A 12500-nucleotide genomic window follows, 5' to 3' on the forward strand; every position below is an offset into this window, starting at 1 on the left:
GTTGCCAAACATGCCATGCCACGGCCTCGGCCCGCATGCCTTGCGACGGCGTCGCCCAACATGCCATGCCACGGCCACGGCCCGCATGCCATGGCACGGCCTCGGCCCGCATGCCTTGCTACGGCGTTGCCCAACATGCCATGCCACGGCCTCGGCCCGCATGCCTTGCCACCGCGTTGCCCAGCATGCCATGCCACCGTGTTGCCCGGCGTGCCATGCCTTAGCCTTGGCCAACATGTCGAGCCACGGCCTCGGCCCGCATGCCATGCCATGCCACGGCCCGCATGTCTTGCCACGGCGTTGCCAAACATGCCATGCCACGGCCTCGGCCCGCATGACGTGCCACGGCCTCGGCCCGCATGACATGCCACGGCCTCGGCCCGCATGCCTTGCTACGGCGTCGCCCAACATGCCTTGCCACGGCCTCGGCCCGCTTGCCATGCCACGGCCTCGGCCCGCATGACATGCCACGGCCTCGGCCCGCATGCCTTGCCACGACGTCGCCCAACTTGCCATGCCACGGCCTCGGCCCGCATGCCATGCCACGGCCTCGGCCCGCATGACATGCCACGGCCTCGGCCCGCATGCCTTGCTACGGCGTCGCCCAACATGCCATGCCACGGCCTCGGCCCGCATGACATGCCACGGCCTCGGACCGCATGCCTTGCTACGGCGTCGCCCAACATGCCATGCCACGGCCTCGGCCCGCATGCCACGGCACGGCCTCGGCCCGCATGCCTTGCTACGGCGTCGCCCAACATGCCATGCCACGGCCTCGGCCCGCATGCCATGCCACGACCTCGGCCCGCATGACATGCCACGGCCTCGGACCGCATGCCTTGCTACGGCGTCGCCCAACATGCCATGCCACGGCCTCGGCCCGCATGCCATGCCACGGCCTCGGCCCGCATGCCATGCCACGGCCTCGGCCCGCATGACATGCCACGGCCTCGGCCCGCATGCCTTGCTACGGCGTCGCCCAACATGCCTTGCCACGGCCTCGGCCCGCATGCCATGCCACGGCCTCGGCCCGCATGCCTTGCCACGACGTCGCCCAACTTGCCATGCCACGGCCTCGGCCCGCATGCCATGCCACGGTCTCGGCGCGCATGACATGCCACGGCCTCGGCCCGCATGCCTTGCTACGGCGTCGCCCAACATGCCATGCCACCGCCTCGGCCCGCATGCCATGCCACGGCCTCGGCCCGCATGCCATGCCACGGCATCGGCCCGCATGCCATGCCATGCCACGGCCTCGGCCCGCATGACAGGCCACGGCCTCGGACCGCATGCCTTGCTACGGCGTCGCCCAACATGCCATGCCACGGCCTCGGCCCGCATGCCATGCCACGGCCTCGGCCCGCATGCCTTGCTACGGCGTCGCCCAACATGCCATGCCACGGCCTCGGCCCGCATGCCATGCCACGGCCTCGGCCCGCATGACATGCCACGGCCTCGGACCGCATGCCTTGCTACGGCGTCGCCCAACATGCCATGCCACGGCCTCGGCCCGCATGCCTTGCGACGGCGTCGCCCAACATGCCATGCCACGGCCTCTGCCCGCATGCCATGCCACGGCCTCGGCCCGCGTGACATGCCACGGCCTCGGCCCGCATGCCTTGCCACGACGTCGCCCAACTTGCCATGCCACGGCCTCGGCCCGCATGCCATGCCACGGCCTCGGCTCGCATGACATGCCACGGCCTCGGCCCGCATGCCTTGCTACGGCGTTGCCCAACATGCCATGCCACGGCCTCGGCCCGCATGCCTTGCCACCGCGTTGCCCAGCATGCCGTGCCACCGCGTTGCCCGGCGTGCCATGCCTTAGCCTTGGCCAACATGTCGTGCCACGGCCTCGGCCCGCATGCCATGCCACGGACGGCCTCGGCCCGCATGCCATGCCACGGCCTCGGCCCGCATGTCTTGCCACGGCGTTGCCCAACATGCCATGCCACAGCCTCGGCCCCCATGCCTTGCCACCGCGCTGCCCAGCATGCCATGCCACGGCCTCGGCCAGCATGCCATGCCACGGCCTCGGCCAGCATGCCATGGCACTGTCTTGGTCAGCATGCCATGCCATGGCACCGCCTTGTCCAGCACGCCGTGCCGCAGCGTTGGCCAGCATGCCTTGGCCGGCATGCCATGCCAATGCCTTGGGCCAACATGGCGTGCCACGGGCTGGGCCATGCCGGTCCGTTGCCCGGCATGCCACGGCCGTGGCGGCATGGCAAGCCACGGCCTCGGCCAGCATGCCATGCCCCGGCCTCGCCCAGCATGCCATGGCACGGTCTTGGTCAGCATGCCATGCCATGGCACCGCCTTGTGCAGCGTTGGCCAGCATGCCTTGGCCGGCATGCCATGCCAATGCCTTGGGCCAACATGGCGTGCCACGGGCTGGGCGAGCACGGCATGCCACGGGCTGGGCGAGCATGCCACGCCACGGCCTTGGCTAGCAGCAAGGCATGCCACGGCCTCGGCGAGCATGCCATGCCATGCCAAGGCCAAGGCCAAAGCCAAGGCCAAGGCAGTGGGCAAGGCCAAGTCCCTGTGCAAGGCATGGCCAAGGCCAAGGCCAAGGCCATGGCGTGCCACCGCCTCGATCGATCTTTTTGAACATGATTCTTTTATAATCTTACCCAAACCGTGCAACACAATTAAAAATGCACTACAATCAATTTTAAATGTCATTCCCTATTTTTTTGCAATTTTTCTGGAGCTTTTCGAATTTTTAAAGCCCTTATTTGGCATAAAAAAATCAAAATAAAATAAAAAAAATGAAAAAATAATTTAATAATTTCTATAATTACTAGTGAATCATCCTTTAATTATGGGAATTTTTCCATAATTTTTTGACCATTTTTATTAATTTTTATTATTTTTTAAGTATTAATATCGAAATAAATTAAAATAAAATATTTTCTGTAAAAAAATATTTTTTTTAATTTTTTTTATGGTGTATTAAATTATTTCCTACAACTTTCATGTTGAAAGTTTTGGCAAAAAACCATTACTTTTTAAAAAAACCCCATTATGACTCCTCGAACATGCTTGATGTTTCCTCCTGCCAGATTGAAAAGGGCTTAACAGGCTATTATAAGGGGGGGGGCACCTCCCTTGCCCAGGGCAAGGCAGTGGCAGGTACGCCCCATGTTGGGCGCGGCCTGGGCTGCGGCCTTGGGTTACATGCACTGCGGCTCGACCGCGGCCTGGGCTGCGGCCTGGGGCGGCTCGGCCGCGGCCTTGAGCAGCCTGGACCGCGGCCTTGGGCGGCCTTGGGCGGCCTTGCGCGGCCTGGGCGCGGCCTTGGGCGGCTCGGGCGCGGCCTTGGGCGGCCTGGGCGCGGCCTTGCGCGGCCTGGGCGCGGCCTTGCGCGGCCTTGGGCGGCCTGGGCGCGGCCTTGCGCGGCCTGGGCGCGGCCTTGGGCAGAATGGCGTGGCATGCGCGCGGGCGTGGGCGGCCTGGCATGCGCGCGGCATGGGCAGCACGGCATGGCATGCGCACGGCCTGGGCGGCCTGGCATGCAGCCGGCCTGGCATGCCCGCGGCGTGGGCAGCACGGCATGGCTTGCGCACGGCCTGGGCGGCCTGGCATGCAGCTGGCCTGGCATGCCCGCGGCGTGGGCAGCACGGCATGGCATGCGCACGGCCTGGGCGGCCTGGCATGCAGCCGGCCTGGGCAGCACGGCATGGCATGCGCACGGCCTGGGCGGCCTGGCATGCGGCCGGCCAGGGCAGCCTGGCCTGGCATGCCAGCGGCGTGGGCAGCGTGGCCTGTGCGAATACCGCGCGCGTGGTCTTTTGACCACGGTGCGCGTGTTGCGCGCATGGTCGCGCACGCCTTTGCACGCCTTCGCACGCAACGCACGTCTAGTGATAAGAACCGCAGCCAAGGCAGCCAAGCCCCAAGGCCAAGGCCAGCAACATGGCATGCCACGGCGAAGGCAGCCCAGCCAAAGCCAGCAGCATGCCATGCCAAGGCCAGCAGCATGCCATGCCACGGCCAAGGCAGCCCAGCCAAAGCCAGCAGCATGCCATGCCACGGCCAAGGCAGGCCAACCAAAGCCAGCAGCATGCCATGCCAAGGCCAAGGCCAGCAGCATCCCATGCCACGGCCAAGGCAGGCCAGCCAAAGCCAGCAGCATGCCATGCCAAGGCCTAGGCCACCAGCATGCCATGCCACGGCCAAGGCAGCCCAGCCAAAGCCAGCAGCATGCCATGCCAAGGCCTAGGCCAGCAGCATGCCATGCCACGGCCAAGGCAGCCCAGCCAAAGTCAGCAGCATGCCATGCCAAGGCCAGCAGCATGCCATGCCACGGCCAAGGCAGCCCAGCCAAAGCCAGCAGCATGCCATGCCACGGCCAAGGCAGCCCAGCCAAAGCCAGCAGCATGCCATGCCAAGGCCTAGGCCAGCAGCATGGCATGCCACGGCGAAGGCAGCCCAGCCAAAGCCAGCATCATGCCATGCCAAGGCCAAGGCCACCAGCATGCCATGCCACGGCCAAGGCAGCCCAGCCAAAGCCAGCAGCATGCCATGCCAAGGCCTAGGCCAGCAGCATGCCATGCCACGGCCAAGGCAGCCCAGCCAAAGCCAGCAGCATGCCATGCCAAGGCCAAGGCCAGCAGCATGCCATGCCACGGCCAAGGCAGGCCAGCTAAAGCCAGCAGCATGCCATGCCAAGGCCTAGGCCACCAGCATGCCATGCCACGGCCAAGGCAGGCCAGCCAAAGCCAGCAGCATGCCATGCCAAGGCCAAGGCCAGCAGCATGCCATGCCACGGCCAAGGCAGCCCAGCCAAAGCCAGCAGCATGCCATGCCAAGGCCAAGGCCAGCAGCATGCCATGCCACGGCCAAGGCAGCCCAGCCAAAGCCAGCAGCATGCCATGCCAAGGCCTAGGCCAGCAGCATGCCGTGCCACGGCCAAGGCAGGCCAGCCAAAGCCAGCAGCATGCCATGCCAAGGCCTAGGCCACCAGCATGCCTTGCTACGGCCAAGGCAGCCCAGCCAAAGCCAGCAGCATGCCATGCCAAGGCCAAGGCCAGCAGCATGCCTTGCCACGGCCAAGGCAGCCCAGCCAAAGCCAGCAGCATGCCATGCCAAGGCCAAGGCCAGCAGCATGCCATGCCACGGCCAAGGCAGCCCAGCCAAAGCCAGCAGCATGCCATGCCAAGGCCAAGGCCAGCAGCATGCCATGCCACGGCCAAGGCAGGCCAGCCAAAGCCAGCAGCATGCCATGCCAAGGCCAAGGCCAGCAGCATGCCATGCCACGGCCAAGGCAGCCCAGCCAAAGCCAGCAGCATGCCATGCCAAGGCCTAGGCCAGCAGCATGCCATGCCACGGCCAAGGCAGGCCAGCCAAAGCCAGCAGCATGCCATGCCAAGGCCTAGGCCACCAGCATGCCATGCCACGGCCAAGGCAGCCCAGCCAAAGCCAGCAGCATGCCATGCCAAGGCCTAGGCCAGCAGCATGCCATGCCACGGCAAAGGCAGGCCAGCCAAAGCCAGCAGCATGCCATGCCAAGGCCTAGGCCACCAGCATGCCATGCCACGGCCAAGGCAGCCCAGCCAAAGCCAGCAGCATGCCATGCCAAGGCCAAGGCCAGCAGCATGCCATGCCACGGCCAAGGCAGCCCAGCCAAAGCCAGCAGCATGCCATGCCAAGGCCAAGGCCAGCAGCATGCCATGCCACGGCCAAGGCAGCCCAGCCAAAGCCAGCAGCATGACATGCCAAGGCCTAGGCCAGCAGCATGCCATGCCACGGCCAAGGCAGGCCAGCCAAAGCCAGCAGCATGCCATGCCAAGGCCTAGGCCAGCAGCATGCCATGCCACGGCCAAGGCAGGCCAGCCAAAGCCAGCAGCATGCCATGCCAAGGCCAAGGCCAGCAGCATGCCATGCCACGGCCAAGGCAGCCCAGCCAAAGCCAGCAGAATGCCATGCCAAGGCCTAGGCCAGCAGCATGCCATGCCACGGCCAAGGCAGGCCAGCCAAAGCCAGCAGCATGCCATGCCAAGGCCTAGGCCACCAGCATGCCATGCCACGGCCAAGGCAGCCCAGCCAAAGCCAGCAGCATGCCATGCCAAGGCCTAGGCCAGCAGCATGCCATGCCACGGCCAAGGCAGCCCAGCCAAAGCCAGCAGCATGCCATGCCAAGGCCAAGGCCAGCAGCATGCCATGCCACGGCCAAGGCAGGCCAACCAAAGCCAGCAGCATGCCATGCCAAGGCCAAGGCCAGCAGCATGCCATGCCACGGCCAAGGCAGCCCAGCCAAAGCCAGCAGCATGACATGCCAAGGCCTAGGCCAGCAGCATGCCATGCCACGGCCAAGGCAGGCCAGCCAAAGCCAGCAGCATGCCATGCCAAGGCCTAGGCCAGCAGCATGCCATGCCACGGCCAAGGCAGGCCAGCCAAAGCCAGCAGCATGCCATGCCAAGGCCAAGGCCAGCAGCATGCCATGCCACGGCCAAGGCAGCCCAGCCAAAGCCAGCAGAATGCCATGCCAAGGCCTAGGCCAGCAGCATGCCATGCCACGGCCAAGGCAGGCCAGCCAAAGCCAGCAGCATGCCATGCCAAGGCCTAGGCCACCAGCATGCCATGCCACGGCCAAGGCAGCCCAGCCAAAGCCAGCAGCATGCCATGCCAAGGCCTAGGCCAGCAGCATGCCATGCCACGGCCAAGGCAGCCCAGCCAAAGCCAGCAGCATGCCATGCCAAGGCCAAGGCCAGCAGCATGCCATGCCACGGCCAAGGCAGGCCAACCAAAGCCAGCAGCATGCCATGCCAAGGCCAAGGCCAGCAGCATGCCATGCCACGGCCAACGCAGGCCAGCCAAAGCCAGCAGCATGCCATGCCAAGGCCTAGGCCACCAGCATGCCATGCCACGGCCAAGGCAGCCCAGCCAAAGCCAGCAGCATGCCATGCCAAGGCCTAGGCCAGCAGCATGCCATGCCACAGCCAAGGCAGCCCAGCCAAAGCCAGCAGCATGCCATGCCAAGGCCAAGGCCAGCAGCATGCCATGCCACGGCCAAGGCAGCCCAGCCAAAGCCAGCAGCATGCCATGCCAAGGCCAAGGCCAGCAGCATGCCATGCCACGGCCAAGGCAGGCCAGCCAAAGCCAGCAGCATGCCATGCCAAGGCCTAGGCCAGCAGCATGCCATGCCACGGCCAAGGCAGCCCAGCCAAAGCCAGCAGCATGCCATGCCAAGGCCTAGGCCAGCAGCATGCCATGCCACGGCCAAGGCAGCCCAGCCAAAGCCAGCAGCATGCCATGCCAAGGCCAAGGCCAGCAGCATGCCATGCCACGGCCAAGGCAGCCAGCCAAAGCCAGCAGCATGCCAGGCCAAGGCCTAGGCCACCAGCATGCCATGCCACGGCCAAGGCAGCCCAGCCAAAGCCAGCAGCATGCCACGCCAAGGCCTAGGCCAGCAGCATGCCATGCCACGGCCAAGGCAGCCCAGCCAAAGCCAGCAGCATGCCATGCCAAGGCCAAGGCCAGCAGCATGCCATGCCACGGCCAAGGCAGCCCAGCCAAAGCCAGCAGCATGCCATGCCAAGGCCAAGGCCAGCAGCATGCCATGCCACGGCCAAGGCAGCCCAGCCAAAGCCAGCAGCATGCCATGCCAAGGCCTAGGCCAGCAGCATGCCATGCCACGGCCAAGGCAGGCCAGCCAAAGCCAGCAGCATGCCATGCCAAGGCCTAGGCCAGCAGCATGCCATGCCACGGCCAAGGCAGCCCAGCCAAAGCCAGCAGCATGCCATGCCAAGGCCAAGGCCAGCAGCATGCCATGCCACGGCCAAGGCAGCCCAGCCAAAGCCAGCAGCATGCCATGCCAAGGCCTAGGCCAGCAGCATGCCATGCCAAGGCCTAGGCCAGCAGCATGCCATGCCACGGCCAAGGCAGCCCAGCCAAAGCCAGCAGCATGCCATGCCAAGGCCAAGGCCAGCAGCATGCCATGCCACGGCCAAGGCAGCCCAGCCAAAGCCAGCAGCATGCCATGCCAAGGCCAAGGCCAGCAGCATGCCATGCCACGGCCAAGGCAGCCCAGCCAAAGCCAGCAGCATGCCATGCCAAGGCCTAGGCCAGCAGCATGCCATGCCACGGCCAAGGCAGCCCAGCCAAAGCCAGCAGCATGCCATGCCAAGGCCAAGGCCAGCAGCATGCCATGCCACGGCCAAGGCAGGCCAACCAAAGCCAGCAGCATGCCATGCCAAGGCCAAGGCCAGCAGCATGCCATTCCACGGCCAACGCAGGCCAGCCAAAGCCAGCAGCATGCCATGCCAAGGCCTAGGCCACCAGCATGCCATGCCACGGCCAAGGCAGCCCAGCCAAAGCCAGCAGCATGCCATGCCAAGGCCTAGGCCAGCAGCATGCCATGCCACGGCCAAGGCAGCCCAGCCCAAGCCAGCAGCATGCCATGCCAAGGCCAAGGCCAGCAGCATGCCATGCCACGGCCAAGGCAGCCCAGCCAAAGCCAGCAGCATGCCATGCCAAGGCCTAGGCCAGCAGCATGCCATGCCACGGCCAAGGCAGCCCAGCCAAAGCCAGCAGCATGCCATGCCAAGGCCTAGGCCAGCAGCATGCCATGCCACGGCCAAGGCAGCCCAGCCAAAGCCAGCAGCATGCCATGCCAAGGCCAAGGCCAGCAGCATGCCATGCCACGGCCAAGGCAGCCCAGCCAAAGCCAGCAGCATGCCATGCCAAGGCCAAGGCCAGCAGCATGCCATGCCACGGCCAAGGCAGCCCAGCCAAAGCCAGCAGCATGCCATGCCAAGGCCTAGGCCAGCAGCATGCCATGCCAAGGCCTAGGCCAGCAGCATGCCATGCCACGGCCAAGGCAGCCCAGCCAAAGCCAGCAGCATGCCATGCCAAGGCCAAGGCCAGCAGCATGCCATGCCACGGCCAAGGCAGGCCAACCAAAGCCAGCAGCATGCCATGCCAAGGCCAAGGCCAGCAGCATGCCATGCCACGGCCAACGCAGGCCAGCCAAAGCCAGCAGCATGCCATGCCAAGGCCTAGGCCACCAGCATGCCATGCCACGGCCAAGGCAGCCCAGCCAAAGCCAGCAGCATGCCATGCCAAGGCCTAGGCCAGCAGCATGCCATGCCACGGCCAAGGCAGCCCAGCCAAAGCCAGCAGCATGCCATGCCAAGGCCAAGGCCAGCAGCATGCCATGCCACGGCCAAGGCAGCCCAGCCAAAGCCAGCAGCATGCCATGCCAAGGCCTAGGCCAGCAGCATGCCATGCCACGGCCAAGGCAGCCCAGCCAAAGCCAGCAGCATGCCATGCCAAGGCCTAGGCCAGCAGCATGCCATGCCACGGCCAAGGCAGCCCAGCCAAAGCCAGCAGCATGCCATGCCAAGGCCAAGGCCAGCAGCATGCCATGCCACGGCCAAGGCAGCCCAGCCAAAGCCAGCAGCATGCCATGCCAAGGCCTAGGCCACCAGCATGCCATGCCACGGCCAAGGCAGCCCAGCCAAAGCCAGCAGCATGCCATGCCAAGGCCTAGGCCAGCAGCATGCCATGCCACGGCCAAGGCAGCCCAGCCAAAGCCAGCAGCATGCCATGCCAAGGCCAAGGCCAGCAGCATGCCATGCCACGGCCAAGGCAGCCCAGCCAAAGCCAGCAGCATGCCATGCCAAGGCCAAGGCCAGCAGCATGCCATGCCACGGCCAAGGCAGCCCAGCCAAAGCCAGCAGCATGCCATGCCAAGGCCTAGGCCAGCAGCATGCCATGCCAAGGCCTAGGCCAGCAGCATGCCATGCCACGGCCAAGGCAGGCCAACCAAAGCCAGCAGCATGCCATGCCAAGGCCAAGGCCAGCAGCATGCCATGCCACGGCCAAGGCAGGCCAGCCAAAGCCAGCAGCATGCCATGCCAAGGCCTAGGCCACCAGCATGCCATGCCACGGCCAATGCAGCCCAGCCAAAGCCAGCAGCATGCCATGCCAAGGCCAAGGCCAGCAGCATGCCATGCCACGGCCAAGGCAGCCCAGCAAAAGCCAGCAGCATGCCATGCCAAGGCCAAGGCCAGCAGCATGCCATGCCACGGCCAAGGCAGCCCAGCCAAAGCCAGCAGCATGACATGCCAAGGCCTAGGCCAGCAGCATGCCATGCCACGGCCAAGGCAGGCCAGCCAAAGCCAGCAGCATGCCATGCCAAGGCCTAGGCCAGCAGCATGCCATGCCACGGCCAAGGCAGGCCAGCCAAAGCGAGCAGCATGCCATGCCAAGGCCAAGGCCAGCAGCATGCCATGCCACGGCCAAGGCAGCCCAGCCAAAGCCAGCAGCATGCCATGCCAAGGCCTAGGCCAGCAGCATGCCATGCCACGGCCAAGGCAGGCCAGCCAAAGCCAGCAGCATGCCATGCCAAGGCCTAGGCCACCAGCATGCCATGCCACGGCCAAGGCAGCCCAGCCAAAGCCAGCAGCATGCCATGCCAAGGCCTAGGCCAGCAGCATGCCATGCCACGGCCAAGGCAGCCCAGCCAAAGCCAGCAGCATGACATGCCAAGGCCTAGGCCAGCAGCATGCCATGCCACGGCCAAGGCAGGCCAGCCAAAGCCAGCAGCATGCCATGCCAAGGCCTAGGCCAGCAGCATGCCATGCCACGGCCAAGGCAGGCCAGCCAAAGCCAGCAGCATGCCATGCCAAGGCCAAGGCCAGCAGCATGCCATGCCACGGCCAAGGCAGCCCAGCCAACGCCAGCAGCATGACATGCCAAGGCCTAGGCCAGCAGCATGCCATGCCACGGCCAAGGCAGCCCAGCCAAAGCCAGCAGCATGCCATGCCAAGGCCTAGGCCACCAGCGTGCCATGCCACGGCCAAGGCAGCCCAGCCAAAGCCAGCAGCATGCCATGCCAAGGCCTAGGCCAGCAGCATGCCATGCCATGGCCAAGGCCAAGGCCAAAGCCAAGGCAGCCCATCCGAAGCCAGCAACATTCCATGCCAAGGCCAACGCAGCCCAGCCAAAGCCAGCGGCATGCCATGCCAAGGCCAAGGCCAGCCGCATGTCTTGCCACGGCCTTGTCCCGCAGCGTGGCGTGCCTTGGCCTTGGGCTAGAACATCGCATGCCATGCCCTTGGCAAGCAATCCTGTCCCTCGTGTAATTGCCATTTGGTTTGGCTTTGACTTACGTATATGTTGCCCTGCGAAATGCTTGTCCCTCGGGTAATAGCCGTTTGGTTGCCTTTGACTTGCGAACACGTTGCTAGTGCTTTCCCCAGTGGAAGCTTGTTGGGAAAAGTATGTCCCTCGGAAGTTGCCTGTTGCGTTTGTTATTTGCATTCGAGCTATCCGATGCTTGCTCGGTTTCTCTAAGAGTTTTTGCACGTTCGTCGGGCTTTTTAATTATTTATTTACTCATAAAAATTATAATAAAATAAATTAAAAATAAAAAAATAATTAAAAAAATTACTATAATTACTAGTGCCTCATCTTATAATTGTTGGAATTTTTCTAGAATTTTTTGAGTATTTTTAGTAATTTTTATTATTTTTTAAGTATTAAAATTGAAATAAATTAAAATAAAATATTCCGGTGGCCAAATATTTTTTTATAATTTTTTTTATGGTGTATTAAATTATTTCATACAACTTTGATGTTGAAAGTTTTGGCAAAAAACCATTACTTTTTAAAAAAACCCCATTATGACTCCTCGAACATGGTTGATGTTTCCTCCTGCCAGATTGAAAAGGGCTTAACAGGCTATTATAAGGGGGGGGCACCTCCCTTAAGGCTGGCCAGCATGGCCAGGCCACAGGCCACGCCTATGCCTAGGCGGGCGCTTGGCACATGCCATCGCTTGGCTTGTGGCATTGGCTTGTGGCATCGAAACTACATAGCCAAGCACGGGATGCGTCGAGTGGCGGCCCGCGGTGGTGGCGGTGGCACGTTGGCCTAGGCCAGCATGCCATGCCACAGCCTTGGCCAGCAACATGGCATGCCAAAGCCTTGGCCAGCAGCATGCCATGCCCTGGCCTTGGCAAGCATGTCATGCCACGGCCTTGGCCAGCAGCATGCCATGCCACGGCCTTGGCCAGCATGTAATGCCACGGCCGTGGCCAGCAGCATGCCATGCCACAGCCTTGGCCAGCAGCATGCCATGCCACAGCCTTGGCCAGCAACATGGCATGCCAAAGCCTTGGCCAGCAGCACGCCATGCCCCGGCCTTGGCAAGCTTGTCATGCCACGGCCATGGCCAGCAGCGTGCTATGCCCCGGCCTTGGCCAGCAGCGTGCCATGCCACGACCTTGGCCAGCAGCTTGCCATGCCCTAGCCTTGGCCAGCATGTCATGCCACGGCCTTGGCCAGCAGCATGCCATGCCACGGCCTTGGCCAGCAACATGGCATGCCAAAGCCTTGGCCGGCAGCATGCCATGCCGCGGCCTTTGCCCGCAGCATGGCAAGCCCAAGCCTTGGTCAGCAGCAGCATGCCATGCCAACGCCTTGGCCAGCAGCATGCCTTGCCACGGCCTCGTCCAGCAGCATGGCATGCCACGCCACGGCCTCGG

Source organism: Camellia sinensis, chromosome 6, assembly GCF_055761805.1.
Source record: "Camellia sinensis isolate YWXY chromosome 6, ASM5576180v1, whole genome shotgun sequence".
NCBI lineage: Eukaryota > Viridiplantae > Streptophyta > Magnoliopsida > Ericales > Theaceae > Camellia > Camellia sinensis.